Source organism: Muntiacus reevesi, chromosome 12 (assembly GCF_963930625.1).
Source record: "Muntiacus reevesi chromosome 12, mMunRee1.1, whole genome shotgun sequence".
NCBI classification, from domain to species: Eukaryota; Metazoa; Chordata; class Mammalia; order Artiodactyla; family Cervidae; genus Muntiacus; species Muntiacus reevesi.
The window spans coordinates 44,765,492-44,775,341 of record NC_089260.1 but is presented as its reverse complement, the minus strand read 5'-3'; positions in this window follow the sequence as shown (position 1 = coordinate 44,775,341).

Genomic DNA, 9,850 nt, shown 5'->3' with positions numbered 1-9,850 from the left:
CATTCCGTCATTATCTCCCTCAGTGTGTGCAATCTCATGTCCATTGAGTCAGTGATGCTATCTAAACATCTCATCCTCTGCTGCCCCCTTGTCCTCTTGCCTTCAATCTTTCCCAGGATCAGGGTCTTTTCCAATGAGTCAGCTCTTCGAAACAGGTGGCCAAAGTATTGGAGCTTCAGCTTCAGCAGCAGTCCTTCCAATGAATATTCAGGGCTGATTTTCTTTAGGATGGATTGACTTGATCTCCTTGCTGTCCAAGGGCATCAGTGATACCACCCAAACCTTCTGTGCCTCCTTCTGACCAGCTCTCTTTTTGTGGACTTCTTGTAAAACCAAGTGTCTGTTCTGGATAAATAGGATTTTCAAGAGGAGTGTGTTATGCTTTTTCAAAACTTCCTTATCTCTGTTTACTGCTGGCAGAAATCTGGAAAGCTGCTAAGAACCTGGCCAAAGCCTCCATTTTGAATGAGAAAGTCTACAGGGTAGGTCCAAGCTCCCTTCTGACTCGTCAAGAGTGTTTCTGGGTCCTTTTGAGAACTATCAGGTTTAACTGCCTGTGCTTTTGAGCAAAGTGCCTTTGAGACCCACTTATTTTCTTGGGCTTCAAAATCACTGCAGATAGTGACCGCAGCCATGAAATTAAAAGACGCTTGCTGCTTGGAGGAAAAGCTATGACAAACCTAGACAGCATATTAAAAAACAAAGACATTACTTTGTTGACAAAGGTCCATCTAGTCAAAGCTATGGTTTTACTAGTAGTCATGTATGGATGTGAAAGTTGGACTATAAAGAAAGCTGAGCACCGAAGAATTGATGCTTTTGAACTGTGGTGTTGGAGAAGACTCTTGAGAGTCCCTTGGATTGCAAGGAGATCCAACCAGTCCACCCTAAAGGAAATCAGTCCTGAATATTCATTGGAAGGACTGATGCTGAAGCTGAAGCTCCAATGCTTTGGCTGTCTGACGTGAAGAGCTGACTCATTGGAAAAGATCCTGATGCTGGGAAAGATTGAAGGCGGGAGGAGAAGGGGACAACAAAGGATGAGATGGTTGGATGGCATCACCAACTCGATGGACATGAGTCTGAGCAAGGTCTGCGAGATAGTAATGGACAGGTAAGCCTGGAGTGCCGCAGTTCATGAGTCGCAAAGAGTCAGACACAATTGAGCAACGGAACTGAACTAGTGACTCAAAACAAAGCATGTCAGAGCACCTGTGCAGAAAGACCAATTTTTTTTTAAAAATCCATCACAGAACAATGTTTTGGAAAATAATAATAAACTACTAGGAAAATTTAATTTTAAAAAAGCCCAAAGACTACTAAACACAAGTTTAAATCTCTCTCTTAGATTCAACACACAAAAACTATTCTGTCAAACTTCCATAAAAGTTCTAAATGTTTACTCTGTTTCTAAACTTATTTCACTGAAGATTTGTTACCAACAATTTGCAGGATGAACCTGGGTTCTATCTCTGGTTCAGGAAGGTTCCCTAGAGAAGCAAATGTAACCCATCCCAGTATTCTTGCCTAGAGAGTTCCATGGACAGAGGAGCCTGGTGGCCACAGTCCATGGGGTTGCAAAGAGTTGGACATGACTGAGCACAAGGTCCAATCTAACAGTGCTCAATAAATGCAGGGAGGAGGAATGAAATAATGAAATAATAAAATAATACCAATTAAATGTGCTAGAAAATGAGCACATGTAAGCAGGCACCTTACCTGTAAGATTTAACAATATTGCTGAGAGTGTCCCGAGAAATATCACTTTCACTGGCATCTTCAAAGGAGAAAGACTTGCTGACAAAACAAGACAGAAAATGGATGAAGCTTCCTAACCTGGAACCTGCCCACTATACACCTTCAGGCCACACTTCTCCATGAAGATGGCAGGAACAGAAACACCTTGGAGATACGTTGGTACCAAGGAAAATGGGTGGACCTGGCAGCCCAAGGCCTGGCATCAACGTCTTAAAGACCCCACCCTGCTGGCCTCCCCATCCAATGGCACCTTTATCCTGGGTGGGCTGCTGTAACCAATGCCCCCTTCGCTCTTGGCCCTAGTGGTACTCAGCCTGGTAAGTACAATACTTCTCAGCTTACAGGTAATTTTCTCAAGAGATGCCTTGCCTCCTCTCCTTCCATCCTTTTCTGTCTCTCTCCCTCTCACATTTGGTGGACCCCTTTACAGTACTTAACTGGTGGCTCAGTGATAAAACATCTGCCTGCCAATGCAGGAGACACAAGAGATGCAAGTTCAGTCTATGGGTCAGGAAGATCCCCTGAAGTAGGAAATGACAACCCACACCAGTGTTCTTGCCTGGAGAATCCCATTGACGGAGGAGCCTGAGGGGTTACAGTTCATAGGGTTGCATAGAGTCAGGCACGACTGAGCCCACACCTCTACCTTTCCAGTACTTATAGTGTGTCATTGTATTTTTGTATATGGTTACTTTCTTCGCACTTTTAGGTCAGTGAGGGTTGGGAATCATACCTGTGATGTCTGTTCCTGTGGATTTTGAGCCTTGCCATGTTGTCTGGAACCAGGGCACTCATATCTGTGTGAGCGACTGCTGGGCCTCAGCAACCACGCTGCTTGTACAGGTTCACCTTGTTTTATTGAGCTTCGCAGATACTATGCTTTTTACGACTTGATAGTTTGGCACAACTCTGTGTTGAGCAAGTCTGTTGGGGCCATTGTCCCAATAGCATTTGCTTGCTCCCTGCCTCTGTGTCACATTTTGTCAATTCTGGCAATATTTCAAGCTTTTAAAAAAAATTATTATATTTGTTTAGGTGATCTACGATCAGTGATCTCTAATGTTACTCCTATGACTCACAGAAGGTTCAGATGATGCTTAGCACTTTTTAGCAAAACAGTATTTTCTACCTAAAGTATGTACATTTTTTAGACATAATGCTATTGCACACGTAGTAAGCTACATTATGGTGAAAACATAACCTTTATATGCACTGGGAAAGCAAAAAATTCATGGGACTCTTTTAATTACCATGTTCTGTGTATTGCTATAGTCTGGAGCCTAACCCTGTGATCTCTCTGAGGTCTGCCTGTAATGGATTTTTTTCTCCATTTTCACTTGTAAACTTTTAATTCAATGAACTGACTTTGATAGGGTGGAATCATGAAGCAACTTAATTTTGTGTCACTGTCCCTTCAAACCCACTCTGTGGGCTCCTTCTCTTTCTGCTAGTGGGAATGCACTTGGGCAGATCCTATAGCTTGTAATGTCTGTTGTGGGTCATAAAAAACCACTTGCGTCTCAAGAAAAGACTTATGTTACTAGTTACAGCCACTGCGGGGCCATGATGGAAGCTGTGAACGTTTGCCCACTCCACCCCCAACCTGAAGTCTCTGGGCTGCAGGCCTCACCTGGGTCCTAGCAACTGGGGATCTGATCACTCCCATCAGTCTCTGTGGTCAGGGTCTTTAGTGGGGACGGTGGCCTTGCTCTGGGAGCCTGGCACACAGCAGACTTGGGAAGGCCCTAGCAGGCTTTCAGTAACAGGGGCTGGGGGGCAGTGTCCCCGGGTCCACACCCTTTCCTGCACTTTTCCACTGTGGGTGTCCTGCATGCTGGCGTCGGGTGGAGAGGGGCGTTGCGGTGCAGTTTGGGGTGAGGGGGTGGTCAGTGTCTCTTCCCTCCTGCTGGGAGGGGTCCAGCACCTGCCATCCTGTGGGCTCCCACCAGACCCTTCAAGGCCCTAGGTCTATAAATGGAAGTGAGGCAATGTAATGTTACCTAGCCCAAGCTCACTCTGCTAACTGCAGGACAGGCCAATACATCGGGAGGCCCAGTTGTTGGGGGAAAGGAATTCGACTTTAATCGGAAAGGGAACAGATGGAGCAGATGGCAGACTAGTGTCTAAAAAAATCATCTCCCCTCAGCCTAACTCAGGCTCCTTTTATACAGAGGAAGGGCAGAGGGAAGGACCTACTGAGATGTTGACCAATGGCTGAGCAGGACTGCTAACGGTCGCTCCTAACGGTCACTAACCTGGGGGGAGGGGCCCACTGCTGATTCTGACCAATGACTGAGCCGGATGGCTAACAGCTGAGCCCCGCCCCGCCCCCATTACAGTCACATCTTTTGCTCTTCTTAGGAGGACACCAAAGAGTTCCTCAGAGATTTGAGGAAATTTTTTTTTTCAGTCTTTGCTTTCTCTCGCCACTTCTGACACCGTTGACCACTTCCCCCTTGAAGCCCTTTTGCTTGGTTTCCATGACTTCTAGCGTCTCTTCACCTCTTTCGCTTCCCTCTCAGGCTCTCTCAAAGGTTTGTGTTTTCTTGATTGCTCCTTACCTACAGTGTCTCCAAGTTACGGACCCAGTCTCTCTCCAGCCTTGCGTGCTAAGTCGCTTCAGTCGTGTCAGGCCCTTTGTGACCCTACAGATTATAGCCATCCAGGCTTCTCTGTCTGTGGGATTCTCCGGACAAGAATACTGTAGGGGGTTGCCATGCCCTCCTTCAGGGGATCTTCCTGACCTAGGGATCGAACCCACGTCTCTTCCATCTCCTGCATTGGCAGGTGGGCTCTTCGCCTGGGAAACCATCCAGCCTTAGCTGATTCCTTCTTTCACTGGTGGCTTGATTCATTCACTCCTTTCTTCATCACTGGGCCCTGGGCACAAAGCCCTGAGCACATTCTTCAGATTCAAAACTCAGCTTCAGGACTTCCCTGGTGGTCCAGTGGTTGAATCTCCACACTGCTAATGCAGGGGATACCGGTTCAATCCCTGGTGGGCGAACTAAGATCACACATGCCACGCAGTGTGGCCAAAAAACCCAAAAATGAAACAAAACTCAGTTTCAGGTCATTCCTTCAGAAAGCCTCTCCTCAGCTTCCAGACAGAATTCAGCCTCATACCTGAGGCACCTTCTGCTTGAGGTGCTCTAAGACTTTGCCCATTGTTGTAATTATTGTCTGGGATGTCTGCCTCCCCCTTTAGACTGTGAGCCCTTAAAGGCAGGGACTCTGTTTAGTAAATTTTGTACCCCTGTCATATCCAGAAAAAGTCTATTAGTGATTATTGAATAAATTAAAATGCTGTGTCTGATTAATGCTGTGTCTACAATTACAAATAACTTTATCTTTGCAATACTCCCTGAAAGTAAGAGCAGTGAACATCAGATCTAAGGCTCCTCTTCTACGGGCAGGCTTGGGTGGAGGAGGTGTGGATGGAGGAACAGATCAAACACACCTGTGTCCAAAGCCTGGCTTTGCATGCTTGTATGCTAAGTTGCTTCAGTGGTGTCTGACTCTTTTCAACCCTATGGACTGTACCCCACCAGGCTCCTCTGTCCATGGGATTTCCCAGGCAAGAATACCGGAGTGGGTTGCCATTTCTTCCTCCAGGGGACCTTCCTGACTTATGGATCGAACTGGGCGGAGAATGGACCCTTTCTATTCATATGGTTCTTATGAAGAGTGAAAATGAGGGTTGGGGAAGCACTTACTATAATTACAACTTAGTAAGCCTTCAACAAATGCTAGCAGTTTTTTTTTTTTTTTTACTGCATTTCATAGAATCTAAGAAATCATTGTTAAAAAAAGTCCTTATTTTATGTACATTGAGAAAAAATGCTGCCAATCATGACATGCCATTGATTGAAAAAACCCCTTCTTATTTCAGAGAGGCTGAAGTATGGGGGTGGGAGAGTCCAGTCTAGAATCAATAGAGTATTATTGTATCTTTTGGGGGAAAAAAGTGTGAAGGATGAAGAATGGGCTGTGGGAGGGTATTTGGGGGATTGATGTGGGAGAGGCTAGTGCTTTGGTCTACCAGAATGTAAAGATGCAAATATCCTGTCCCCAGTTCTTTCATTTCAAATGCAAGATGCTAGACACTGGGGCCCTGCTGCATGCAGGGAAAGATAAAGATGCTGTGGAATTAATGGAAACAAGATCATACATCAGCAAGGGGGAGAGATGGAGGGAAGGGATTGTTAGGGAGTTTGAGATGGACACTTACATGCTGCTATATTTAAAACAGATAACCAACAAGGACCAACTGTATAGCACGTTGTATCTGCTGGATGTATGTGGCAGCCTGCAAGGCAGGGGAGTTTGGAAGCGAATGGATACATGCATATATATGGCCAAGTCCATTTGCTGTCCACCTGAAACTATCACAACATTGTTTATTGGCTATACTCCAATATAAAATAAAAAAGTTAAAAAAAACCAACAGACATTTGCAGAGCTCAAGGGGAGGCAGAGCCGAGTATGAACCCATTAAAACTCAGCATCTCTGAAATGAAAATCACCATATAAAAATACCCTACATAACGGTAACTTCAATTTTTTTTTTATTTAGGCAATTAGAAATATTAGAAAGAAACTTCTACTACTTCTAAAGCCAGACTTCCAGATCAAAGAGTGAAGTTGTGGATCTACATTCAGCTTGGTCCCTCCCATTGGCCATTCTATCACATCAGATCATAATAATGTGTAGGGCTTCTATTTGAAATTTTGAAGCCCAGTGTGTGAAATGGAAAAGGATTCTTTCAGCAGGAAGTGTAGCTCCTACATAAAGAAACAGCTGAAATAATCGATACCAAAAAAAAAAAAAAAAAAATCACAAGCCAAAACTGTTTCCTTTAGAAGAGAATTTGTGACATTAGTTTTAAAAAAAGGGAACAAATGTCAAGGGCAGCTGGGTTAATGAGTACAGGAAGTACAGCTGCTCTTGCCCATGGAGACTGGAGCGCTGACGTGGACGAGCGGGAGCGGAAAATGACGGTGGTGACTGCTGCAGCCCTAACCAGGCACTTACTCCACGTCCATTCATAATGGGGGATGATTGGCGCTGCGGCAGAACGAGAGACGCTGGACTGTAATTAGAACGTTGGCGCTCATCAAAATCCAGTAAAACAAGAAAAGTCATGATTACTTAAACCTGAAGCTACAGTCCACAAAATGGCTTTGCTTTTCAAATTCTTTATTGTTTCAATATTCATTGAAAAAAAAGGAAAAAACCCACAGACCATGCAAAATTAAGATGCTATATCACAGAAGAATAAATGAGATGAGCCTGCTTTCTGTATAATGACCAATATTTAGAAATGTGCTCTATAAACTTCAATGAAAATCACTGCAGAATATTTCACCTAAGAAAGACTTCTTTTGGCTAAAGGGCTATTTCCCCATCCTCCTCTTGTTCCTAGATACCATTATTTCTGCACTGAGACAGAGCTGACCCACTATGTCATGGTATCGACTGAGAAATGACTTCTAGGTTAGAACTGGGCTTTCTATTCACTGAGAATGACTGATGTGTAGTTACCCAAGTTCTCTTTGAAGATAAGGTTGAACCAAGCCTCGAGTATTTTCTTTTGAACTCTTTAAAGCTTCATATGTGTATTAGAATTTGGTTAATCACCAGTCTTCTAACGTAGTCCTGGTAGTCTTCTAGACCTTAATCCTACAGAATTGAATTCACTTTTTAAAAGCACTTAATCTTTTATTAGCATAGATACAGTATAAGCATTTTCCCCTCTGATCTGAGTTACAAATAACCTGTGTCTTACTGTTCTGGGTCTTTAAAAATTGCTTGTTTTTGCCTGTGCCCTGTGGCATACAGGATCTTAGTTCCCCAACCAGGGATCAAACCATGCCCCCTGCAGTGGAACCGTGGAGTCTTAAACACTGGACTGCCAGGGAAGCCCCTACCTCTTACTGTTCTGTTCATTGTGAATGAAATCAGCAAGAAATAGAAAAGGACCACTCTATTTGGTCAGATCACTAGTAACCTAAATTTGGTAAAGTTGCATTTTTGAAACATTAATCTCAAATTGTTCTCACAAGGAGTATTACCATAGTTTCTCATATTTAAGGGGGGAAGAAACTATTAGTCCCGAAGTCAGTCAACCAACATATAACAAGAGTAACAACCTCAGTCTTCAGATTTTGGTCTGGTTCATATATTATCCACACTTGGGTATCTGCCACATCTAGGCCCCCCAGTTCAGTTGTAATTTCTAGGACATTTTATGAGATCAGCTCAAATTTCTTGATAAACACTATCTTGTAATACACCCTTTTCCTTTCCCAGGTAAATATGCTCACTTACCTGATGGAGTTTGAATCTGTTAGAAGGTAAGGCAATTCTAAGCAGCTAATAGCTCTCTGGAAGTGGTACATGCCATCTAAATGAAGGTATAGTTTCATAACCATAGGTACCTGATTTTTAAAAAATCATTTTTTAGAGATTACACATACTATTTGCTTTTATGATTATTGTTATCACATAAATGTAATTCATTTGATACAGACTTGAAAGTTTGCTTTATGGACATTCATGTTGGGTAAAAGCATGCAAGCAGTCTTCAAACGATTAAAGGCTGTGATGGTGACTTGAACATCTCTTGCAGTATCGCTGGCCCCTGAGCTCAAGGGCAGCAGCCATGAAGCCCTGTCCTTGCTCAGTGAGTAAGTACTCATCAGCCTCATGCAATGAGGTCTTACAGGGAAAAGTAGTTAACTAAAATTACTTAATAATACTATGAGCCATTCATTCCATGAACTATTTGCCACAAACTTATGAGCTAACGAATAACATTTGACAGGCATCAGGCATGGAGCTATGCACAATCCATTCTTAGAATTACTTCATGGGGACAGTGCTATCACTCTCAGTAAACTGAGTCACAGATGTTAACTAGATCATACAGAGCTGATGGGTGGAGTCAAGATTTGAAGTTTGGCCTTCTAGTTTTGCCACTATGTACTTATTAATGTTCATGGAAATCAGCAAGCTATTTATCATTAAAGTTTGGATCTTCAAAATAAGAGATTTCTTTCTTTGGCCAGTGTAAATTCAAAGTTACTAATATTTATGTGATGGAACCTAAGCTTCTTAAGTTTTTGATTTTTTTTTAGAACACAAAATGTTTGATTTCAGCTTTAAGCAAATATAGTAATAATCTTTTCACAAAAATAGTTAAGCTAGGCAAATTGGCTTAGCCTTTCCTTGAATTTTGGATAAATCTGGTTGATGTGTGACACATAGGTACCTAGTGCAGCTTTTTGTTAAGCAAGTCATGCTTAGCTAAGCACAAGACTAGTTTCTCTTTTTAAAGACTTGGCTGTCTGCTGTCTTCACAGGATAGAGCTGAGCCCTGGTGGGTGCTGCCTAATGTGAATGGCTAATGGCTTTACACAGTGTTTAGTAATCAGATGGTCAAAGCCCTATTCCTGAAGTACAGTTGATTTACAAAGTAGTGTTAGTTTCTGTGGTGTATGGCAAAGTGATTAATTTATACCTATGTACATTCTTAATTAAAATTTTTTTTTTGGCCACACCACATGGTATGTGGGATCTTAGTTCCCAGACATGATTGAACTTGTACCCCCTGCATTGGAAGCACAGTCTTAACCACTGGACCTCCAAGGAAGTCCTCATATTTTTTTTCAAATAATTGTCATTATGGTTTATTACAGGATATGGAATATAGTTCCCTATGCTGTAGGTTTGCCTTCTTGTATTCCATTCTAGTGGGTTGAGTTGTATACCCAGGGCTTCTAAAACATGTACTCAGTTCAACCCCATTTACTCTCTTCAGGCCCTTCGTTAATTCTTATTAACTGTAAGTCTTTAATTCTTTCAACACTAGCTAATTTCTACTCTGCATTATCTTTTGTGTTGAAGTTTCATAGTAGATAATGTTTTGTAACTGAATCAAGTATCATACCTAGGGTGAAAAACATCCCTTGGGGGAAAAACATCTGTTTAAGCACTAACCTATAATTTCCTCCAGGGTTACTCTGAAGGTTACTTTTTAAAAAATGCAAACAGGTGATCAACATCAACTGAGTTTTATTGATTGTACAC